Genomic DNA, 10,834 nt, shown 5'->3' with positions numbered 1-10,834 from the left:
TTTCCTCCCTTTCCCCTGTTGTCTGGTAAACACGATCTTCTTACTTGTCTCTAAGGTTTTCCTTTTTCCAGAATGTCATATAGAATCATATGGTATGTAGTCTTTTCAGATTGGCTTCCTTTACTTAATAATATGTGTTTAAATTTCCCTCTTATCTACATGTTTTCATGACTTAAAAGCTCATTACTTTTAGTACTGAATAATATTCCACTGCCTGGATGTACCACAGTTTATTTGTCTACTCACTTATTCAAAGGTATCTTGGTTGTAGCCAATACTTCTCAATTATGAAGAAGGCTGCTACAAACACCCACACATTTTTATGTACAAGTAAATTTTTAATTCATCTGGAAAATACAAGGAACATCATTGCTGGATTATATTGGTAAGAGCATGATTAGTTTATGAGAAACTGCCTAAGTGGCTGTACCATTTTGCATTCCTGGTAGCACTGAATGAGAGTTCCTGTTGCTCCATATCCTGGTCAGCATTTGATGCTGTCAATGCTTTAGATTTGGGCCTTTCTAATAGTCATGTAGTAGTATTGTCATAAGATAAGGGTTCAAGGAAGTCCCTCCAAGGGGGAATTGGGACCTTAGCTTGGTCAGGGCAGGTTCTGGCCTTACACCATTGAAAGCAATTTCAGGACACATTGAAAGCAAGGTATAAGTAAAAAATTATATATATTATAAATTATGGTAACAAAGGTATATGCATCCCCAAAGAAGGGTATGGAGGCCCCTCACTTATCAGAGAAGAAAAGACAAGTGACATGTGAGGGTTGGGCTTCCTTGATATATATTTTTTTCTGGGGAAGAAATGTGCAGGTTCCTAAGCCAGCTTTTGTGAAAATCAAATCCCATTCATATTTGGGGTTCAGAATGTTTCTGCTAGGTTAAGCATTCTAGTCATAAATCAGTTGCAGACACATTGTGTAGGTCTTTGAATCTGGTGACATTTATTGATTTTGTTTTTGTTCTAATTGATTGGGTATAAACATGCACTGGAGGTTTTGTTCATCTGGCAAAAGAGACAAGCATGGATGGTCATGCTCTTGGATCTGGGTCTTCCCCTGCTATGGTGTCTTTCTCACTGTCTCCTGGAGAGTCCACCTACCTCAATATCTCTCTGTTGCTTTAATTTGTACGTTCCTGCTGACTTATGATGTGGAACATCTCATATGCTTATTTTCCATATCACGACAAGTTCTGTAACATCTTCTTAATTATCCTCAAATGCGATTCAGTCAATATTAATTACCTCCAGCATAATTTTGTAAGAAAAATTGATATAATATCCCAACTCAAATATAAAGGAGAAATAAAAAGAAAGTGATTAACAATGATATACTATACAGAGGCACAAGAGGGGACATAAAGAACCAGACATATGCTTGTCCTTATATGTAAAATCACCATGGAAGTGACTACAATGAAGACTAATACAGGCATCTCATATTGTCGCAGGAGAAGAGATGTCTCCAACAAAGGGTCTGCAGAGTTCTATGAGAGAAGGGGAACTTGACTGAGGACCAGCAAGGTTCTTGGCATATGTGATGGAAAAGAATTTCATCACTTGCTAGAGGCATAGATAGAAGTTTATTTAGGAAAGCAAGGGCACATTCAAGGGAGAATGTGGGCTGTCGCAAGAGTGGGAAGTTTGGGGTAAAGCAAGAAATACACATTCAAGGGACAATGGGCCATTTCCTGAGGGAGAAACAGCAGCCTGTTTGGTGTGAGATTTCTATCGTCTTGGGCATTTTCTGCATTACTTAGGTTCATGGGTGCTTTCTTTGAGATTCAGTATATCTCCCCCTTTACACCAAATTCCCATCTCAATATTGGCAGGTAAAATGTCCCAAATCACCTGCAGAATTTTCTGAAATGGCCAACAACTCATACTAAAGCAAGGGGAAAATAAAAAGTAGAATCTTCTCTCTTTCACATTGTAGTCACATTCACAGAAATTTAGTGTGTATGGAAATCACGTAAACAATATTTTATATTTATAAATAAAATGGATCAAATTCTGGGCTCAGATAACATAAATAGGGTGGTTTTTCCTACATATATATCTGATGGGATATTAAAAACTTGGCAAAACTGTTTATGCCAATAGTCCTACTTGATAGCATGTAAAAAACACCCTCCCCTCCCCCCCCCCCCCGTTCTGGGGACCAAACCCAGAGCCCTGCACATGCTAGGCAAATGCTCCACCACCCAGCTATACCACCAACTCCTTTTCTACCTTTTAAATCACTCTTGTAAGAGATAAAACTCTGAGTTAACAGGAACATTGTGTGTTTTGATCATTGTCTTGAGATTTGAATCAAAGAAAGGAAGGCAAAGTTCCTGAAAATCAGACTGACTTAGAAATCAAAGAATATAATGAGACCTTGTGAAAGGGTCCCTTCCTATTGCCTGGCACTGAAGGAGAGGAATGAAATGACGGGTCTATTCATAGACAAAAAGAGCCAGGTCTTCAGAATTTTCTCCAGGCACTTTGAAGCTGCAGCTGGCGCCAAGTCCAGGTGCTGCCTTAGGAGCTCAGTCATGGGGAATAACATGGATGACGCAAATGCGTGACCAACCACGAGTGAATGAAGAGGGGAGAAGGAGATGGAGTAGTCTCAGACTCTCTGTCTCCAAACAGCTGCCTGGCTGTAGACGCCATGTCAATTCGGCTTGAGCACAGCATCCCTTCTGCAGGCCTGAGTGCCATTGGCTTGTCTGCTTATCTCACATCAGGTCCATATGCCATCCACCAAACAGCAGAGTGGACATGCGCAGGGCAGGAATGCTGGATTGAGGGGAGAGAGGTAGGATGTTATTCCCAAGCCTGGCTGCACTTTGGGATCGCTTGGGAAGTCTTTAAAATATACTGATGCCTGGACCCATTTCCATAGTGTTCTCCTCTACCCCTGACAAATATTAGCTGTGTAATATTATACATGTATGTATATATATATATATATATATATATATATATATACATACATATATATATATATATATATATATATATATGTACATATATATGACACACATATATATGTATATATATGTTTATCTATATACATATATACTAAATATATGTTATTTTTGAGAATTACCCCTAAATCTTGATTGTTTTCTCCCTCCAGATTCAGAGCTCAAGATATACATCCTAGCATGTCGTGCTATGAAATAGGAAAACAGATGACCCGACATTAGTTTCGGTACTCGTCACCCTCTCCTTATAATCGCTCACTCACTGAGGCCAAAAGCATGGTCCCATGCTCTTCTCCCTCTAAGTGATACTCTTCTAACCATGAACTTGCCACCACGTTTTCAATACAAGTTTAGTCTTTTGTTCTTTTTCCATCTTCATCCATGTGGTGTGAAAGTTGTCAAGATCAAAGCAGAGTCACTTTTTTTCCCCCTCTTGCTACTAGGGATTGAACCCAGGGGTGCTTTACCACTGAGCTACATCTCCAGCCCTTTTTTTATTTTTTATTTTGAGACTGGGTGGTGCAAACTTGCTGAGGCTGACTTGGAACTTGGTGATCCCCCTGCCTCAGCCTCCTACATTGCTGGGATTATAGGTGTGTGCCACCACACCTGGCTAAAATGGAGTCACTTTTGTCCAATTCTAACCAAAAAAGAAAATAATAAGAAAGAAAGAAAGAAAGAAAGAAAGAAAGAAAGAAAGAAAGAAAGAAAGAAAGAAAGAAAGAAAGAAAGAAAGAAAGAAAGAAAAAGAAACATGGGAGATGGTGAAGGAGGTGATCTCATGCATGTGTGCCTGATAATAAGAACTACTCACAAAAGGCTTTGCCAGAACCACAGCCTTGCAAAAAGATGATCACAACATTACAAAATAAATAAATAAACAAATAAATAACCTCCACAAGGACATCTGTCCAACAACTGTTCGTTTAATCTTGGACCGACACTATCCATGTTGTTGATCTTCATAGCCAAGGACTATTATTTCAAGATATCTCTTGAAATCCTCTTCTTTTAAAAACTTCCTCTGCCTCACCAACCTCCTTGAATGAGCTCATAGTTTACTCTGACACATGTATTCCCCATTGCAAGGCTGTGTAAGACTGTGCTCCTCTCAAATAAATGTAATTAAACTGTAATGAAACTTTCTCTGATTGTCATTTAGTTTGATAGCAGTGAGCTTAACTTATTCTATAGTGATATCTACCTGTGGTATTCTGACTTAACTGGCTGAAAGTATGACTTTGGTGTTGGTAATTTGTGTGTGTGTGTGTGTGTGTGTGTGTGTGACTAGAGATTACACCCAGGGCTTTACAAAATACTAGGCAAGCACTCCACCACTGAGCTACATCCTCAAGATCTCGAGTTGCTGAGGCTGGCTTCAACTTGTGATCCTCCTGCCTCAGTTTCCTGAGGATTACAGACATGCAGAATTGTGCCCAACTTGCTATTAGTGATTTTAAAGAGCTCATCAGGGTCTGGGGGTGCATCTCAGTGGTAGTAGTAGAGCACGTGCTTAGCATGAGTGAGGCCCTGGGTCCAATCCCCAACAGCAGTAGCAACAACAGAGACTCGTCATTCTATCCTACATTTGGGGTGGAGAACACCTACTGGTGACTGGAAACAAAGGAAGAGTGAAAATTTTCCCTTTTGCAACCAGAAAGTACTTTTTACAAAATAATTAAATAGATATGGATACTGGAAAAGAGAGTCAGGGCCACCATATTGTGTTAGTCCTGAAATACTGGTTTTGTATATGATTCTGTGTCATCTGCAACAGAAGGTAAGTGACAACACCAGCCTATGACTAGGGTTGAGAGTATGAGCTCTTGTGGCAATCACTTAGCTGGCACTTGAGAGGAAGTGATCAGGAGATAACTGCTATTTCATTACCACCATTGTTATTATTTAATGGAATAAAACTTGGAAGATTCATACACATTATATTGGCTTCCATGAAGAAAATGTAGACAATAAATCTTTTTAAGTGATTTCATATTCTGAGGCAGCGTCTCCTTTGAACATAGGCTGGGGGAAGCAATTTAGTAGATTTTGTGCTCATAATTGGATCTCTCCCCAGTTTTTTTGGCATTCCCAACTTTGAACCTCTGCCTTGTTAATCCTCCTCCACAAAAACCCATATGAGGCTTTATTCATTTTTCTCTCAATATGTCCCATGTCTAGTATCTATGCATTATGCTCTATAAATACTAATTCCAGACTTGTGTAGCCAGCACTTTCTGGCTGTAAAGGCCCCACAAAATGGACAAGGATCTTCACATATAATGCGTGGTCCTCTAGGCTGGTCAAAGGTGATGAAATGTTTTGTGGTATTAAATCTGAAAGAGCAGGCTGCGAGAGCCAGGCTCTCAATCACTTAAATCATTTCCTAAGACAGGAGAAAGAACAAGAGAAGATAAAGATGGCTGTCATTATTAATCCTCTGGAAAGTCATGAGCTGGAATAAATGATGTGAAGAATTCATACGGGCCAGGCTAGAGACAGGCCTCTGGGCTGTACCTGCAACAGGGAGAAGCTTCTTGGGCTTCCTTTGCCCTAAGCCAAGTCCAGTGCAGCCTCTTGGGCAGTCTGATGTGATAAGCCCAATGCAAGGGGTAATAAAAGGGAATGAGCTCCTTCCTGAGAGCAAATCTGAGTGCATTTAATCCCCCCAAACCGTACCTGTCAGTAATCATATTGCAAGCAACAGAATCCAACTCCAATAATTTAAGATGGAAGTCATCTAATAAAGGAATTTTCAGGAGCTGCCATTCATACTGAGAAGGCTGGAGAACAGGCTTAGAAACAGAACCCAAGACCCAGACCTTGCTCAGGGCTGATGCCTACAGGAGCAGTGCCACGGCCACAGGCATGACTGCCTCTGCTTTTGAAACTTGATGAAGCAAATCCTCCAAATGATCAAATCTCAAAAACAGAATGACCCCTATGAGAGTGGAAGTAAATGCCCTTGCCTTTGACCCTTGCAGATCAGTGTTGCTCCCCCTGGGAGACACAGTGAGAAGAGGACTGGGCTAGATGATAGGAATAGAGGAGAGCGGTGTACTCCTGGGAGTCGGCGCTGGTACCCATGTTGTCACCAGTGTTTCATGTCCTGTTTGGTTTAGGGTAACATTTCTCAGCTAGAGGCCTGTGGACATCCGCTGTTTAAAGAAATATGTTGTTTGAACAGAAATACCTGTATTTAGAAGTTTAAAATAATTTCTCTGTATTCATCATAGAAATAAAAAATGGAAATTGTAATAAATCATTTTTTTATGAACATACTCAAGACATTAAATCTGTAGCACTCAGCTTGTTTTTGCCATAGCACATAATTTTAAATTTTAATCTAGATTTTAATATACATTTGATCCTAAAATAATATACTATACAAACTACTCTTGAATTAATTTGTTTCTAATTTATTTTTTGCTATATAATTCATTTAAATTAATAACATGTTATGGTCAAATGTGGAGAATCTGAATATGTCTATGTATTTTAAATATTACTAAGGAGTGTATAAAATAAACTCTAATCATTTTTAAACATTTTATTTCACTTTTTCACTTTGTAATTCTTTTTTTGGTACCAGGAATTAAATAAACCCAGGGTTGCTTAACCACTGCGCCATGTACCCAGCCCCTTCTATTTTTTTATCTTGAGACATGGTCTCACTAAGTTGATTAGGACTTTGCCAAGTTGCTGAGGTTGGCCTCAAATTTGCAGTCCTTCTGCTTCATAAAATGCATTTCATAAGTGAAATTACTTTTGGTATACTCTGTAAAAATGATGAAATTATTTTAAATACGTTTTTTCATCCTAGGTACTGTGGTTTAAATATTAAATTGTCCCCCAAAGGCGCATATGTTGAAAGCCTGGTGCCCAGCTGATGGTGCTATGGAGAGAGAGTGGACTCTTTAGGAGGTGGGGCCTAGGGAGAGGAAGTTAGGTCATTGGGGGTGTGCCCTCAAAGGGGATACTGGAACTCCAGACCCTTTCTCCTTCTCTTTTTGCTTCCTAATGGCCACAAGGTGAGCAGTTTTTTTCCTATCATATACTCCTGACCATGACATTCTGCTTCACCACAGACATAAATGCAACACAGTAAGCTGATCAGGGATTGGAACCTCCAAAGCCATGAGCCAAAAAAAGATTTAAAGTTCTATCTCAGGCATTTTGTCACAGTGGTAGAAACTACACACCAGGTTATACTATAACATGGCTTTGAGGACCAAATAAAGAACTGGACTAATGAAAGGACCATCAGGAAGAAGACCTGGTGTTCAGTACAGTATTAACCTTGTCCAAAAACAGGTCTGGCCTTGGCCTTCAGATCCTGGGAAGAATGTCCTGACTAATAATTTACTGGGGACCTTGGTCCAAGTAGATAGGCTGTACTAATAGCGTCCTGTACAGTGAGAGCTCTGTGTCACAATGGTAACAGATTAAACTTTGAAAGAACTGGGAACTAAGTTAAACCATGCATGTTGCTAACCATATCTACGTCACTGAGCCCCAATTAAAAACTCAGTACTTCAGGGCTTGAGTGACCTTCCTGGTTGGTTGGTAACATTCAGATAAATTGTTACACACCATTGCTGGGAGGAGCGAATAGCATTCATGCCTGGGATAGCTTTGCACTTGGAACTCTCCTGGACTCTGCCCCACGTGCCTCTTCCCGTGGTTGATTCAAATCTGTTCTCTTTAACTATGATAAACCATAACTGTGAATATATCAGCTTTCAGTGAGTTCTTTTGAGTTCTTGTAACAAATTATACAAACTATTTGTGGTCTTGAGGACCCTTGAACTGGCAGTTGGTGTCAGAAATGAAGGAATGTGTTGGAGACTCCTAATGTCTGACCTGTCTTCTGGTCTTGATTACCACTAACCTGAGTAATTATTGATCCTCTGCTTGGGTCCATGCTGGACAGGGGTCCTCACTCCCACCCTTTTCTGCTTTCCTTTGTACCATTCCCCATATTCCCTTGCTTCAAGGGAAGATCTTGCAGTGGTTCTTCCTGCTCTGGCCTACATCAGTGGCAGCACCAGCAAATGCATACAACAGGGGGCCCAAAGAGCATTCGAGGTTTCCATGGGTCAGTGTCTCCAGATACACGGTGGCTCCAGCCCTGGGACTGTAGCAGCTTCTGACCTCTGGGTAGCAACCCCCTTCTTCATTTTGCCTTTCCAGCTTTGCCAAAATTGTTATGGTTTAGATATGGTGTGGTTTAACTATGAGCTCATGTGTGAGATAATGCAAGGATGTTCAGAGGTGAAATGATTGGATTATGAGAGCTAGAACTCAATCAGTGGATTGATCCATTGATGTGGATTAGCTTGTTGGTAACTGTAGGCATGTAGGGTGTGGCTGAAGGAATAGGTTACTGGAGATGTACTTCTAGGGCTTATAGTTTGTCATGGTGAGCAGAGAGCTCTCCTCACCACCCGTTTCCTGTTTCCTGATTACCATGTTCTGATCTGCTCCCCTCTGCCACCCCTCCACCATGTTGTTCTGCCTCACTTTGGGCCCAGAGCTATGGAATCCACCAACTATGGACTAAACCTCTGAAATTTCCATAAGCTAAATTAAGCTTTTCTTCCTCTAAGTAGTTATTCTCAGGTCTTTTGGTCACAGCAACACAAAACTGACTAAAACAAACACCTTTGTTAACATTCCCTGAATTAATTTTCTCTCTGCTTTCAGTTTTCCTGAAAGAACAAAGACTGGTACAGATTTCCCATCTGTATAAGGGAATAATAATGGTATCTGTGCTCTTTATCATAGAGAAATATTGTGAACATACATTATTTACTTGATGCTAGGTTGCTCTAAAGTTGACAAAGAACCATCTAATTTCACAGTATTATGATCCTGCAAAGAAGAGCAGTCTTATAAGAAAACAAGTGCAGAATTGTAGGGAATTTCTCTAGAACATAGAACAAAGACAGACAGTATATTAAAACTGTTGTCCAATATTTACAGATTTTTATTCTTTGAGGTTACCATGAAGCAGGTGTAGGATGGCTATTAAGAGTAGTCAAATTCCAGTTCACCTTGTATTGACTGTGTGGCTTTAGATAAGATCCTTAACCTCTATTTGCCTTATATCCTCATCTGTAAAAATAGAAATAATCATAGGTCTGCCTCATTGAGTTGCTGTGAGGATCAAATACAATAATAATTAACATATGACCAACACGTTATATAAACAAGACATAAGGTTATAATAAAAAGGGAACTTTATTTTGTTTCTCATTGCCCATTTGAAATTTATTCACTGGAAGATATTTCTCTGCCCACGAATAAATAATCAGGTGGTTCCCTAACATTTCTGATTATCTTTAAATGGTTCTAAAACTACATTAAGTTGCAAAGCACAATCTCATTGTGACATTTAAGATGTCACATCCCATATAATAATAAAAGCTTCCAGTTTCACCTAGTTTTCCTGGTTCTTCTAATGAGAAGCCAGATTTGGGACATGATTGTCTTCTTCTCTTTCATATTAACCCTCCAGTCTTGTTCTCCCAATCAGATAAACCTGGTTTCTCATCAGTGAGGTGAGAGGAAAGGTAAGAAGGAGGTATGGTAGTGGTGAATCCTTACTTACCTGGTCTGTTGAAGATGGCTTCCCACTATCTGTCTTGGCAGATGTGTAAAGGTGTGGAATGTCCCCCACCATGGCATTCAACCACACTTCCCATGTTGAGGGCAATGCATTTTCTTCTGGTTGCTTCTACCTTCAGTTTAAACCCATTGTTCCAAGGTTTAAGGGGGCTTCAAGCAGGCCCCCTCACTCATGGTCCAGACGTGGATGGATTCTTTGTCCTGACAAACAGGGAGCACAGGCTGATCTGACAGCAGCAACAACTCTCCTTCACCCTGATAATGACACCGCTGGTCTATCTTTCTCCCTTGCCCTGTAGATTCTTGAGGTGCAAGTTATACAACAGTCTGCTGTGCATTTTCCTGGCAAGGGACATGTAACAAGCTCTGTACAGCTCCGGGCAAACCTTTCTTGACCTGAGATGAAGCAGGAAACCTGCCCACCATACCCCTTTGGCCTTTGTGCAAAAGGAACCTTAGAGCACCTCTTTCCAAATAGGTTTTCTTCAAAAACATTTTCTCAGTTTGAATTCTTTGGCAGGCAAGCATGCACTCCGTAATGACGTTTCCCTCCACCATGGACTGCTTAGACCATGGGGTCCCATAAGTTATAAAGGAACAAAAAACTGCTGTTGCTGATGACATTCTAGGGTAAGGCATTACTCACAAGTTTGTTGTGTAAACAAGCCTACGGCATTGCCTGTTATAAAGAGCATAGCATGTATGATCACGTGCAGTCCATAATGCATGATAATGATAATAAATGACTATATTACAGGTTTATGTATTTACTATGCCATTTTTATTTTAGAGTATACTCCTACTTATTAAAATGTGCTGTTACACTGGCAGCAGCTTCATACAACCCACATTTACCATGGCTCTTGATTATATCAAGAAGCCATGTGGAGTGATTGACCTATATCATCTGAGTTTGTGTAAGTACACACCGTGCTATTTGGTCAATGATGAAACAAACTGATGGCCAGTTTCTCAGAACACAGTCCTGTTGTTAAATGACACGTGACTGCATTTGGCTTGACTAAAGGAGTCATAGTTTGGTAACAAGTTTTCAACTAAATCCTGTTTTGTGGTTCTTCTGGGGAGATCTGTTCTACAACTTAATTTGCTATTGAATATTTACTGTCTTCATGCCTAGGCCACTAGTAGGAAAGGATGAGCCCCATTTTTACATCTTTTATGTGTAAAGAGTACTTAAATGGCGCTCAATAAAT

General features: G+C 40.1%; 1 long non-coding RNA gene across 1 annotated transcript; it reads right to left on the bottom strand.

The window, feature by feature from the left end:
- Positions 1-938: 938 nt before the first annotated feature.
- Positions 939-10,190, bottom strand: LOC125612870. Its single transcript, XR_007343344.1, has 2 exons — positions 9,604-10,190; positions 939-1,302 (listed from the first exon to the last, which is right to left on the bottom strand). It is a non-coding gene; the product is annotated as an uncharacterized LOC125612870 (long non-coding RNA).
- Between the last annotated feature and the right edge of the window lie 644 nt (positions 10,191-10,834).

Source organism: Marmota marmota, unplaced genomic scaffold (genome assembly GCF_001458135.2).
Source record: "Marmota marmota marmota unplaced genomic scaffold, marMar, whole genome shotgun sequence".
NCBI lineage: Eukaryota > Metazoa > Chordata > Mammalia > Rodentia > Sciuridae > Marmota > Marmota marmota.
The sequence above is the reverse complement of the archived record's forward strand: the minus strand, read 5'-3'. Positions and strand labels throughout refer to the sequence as shown.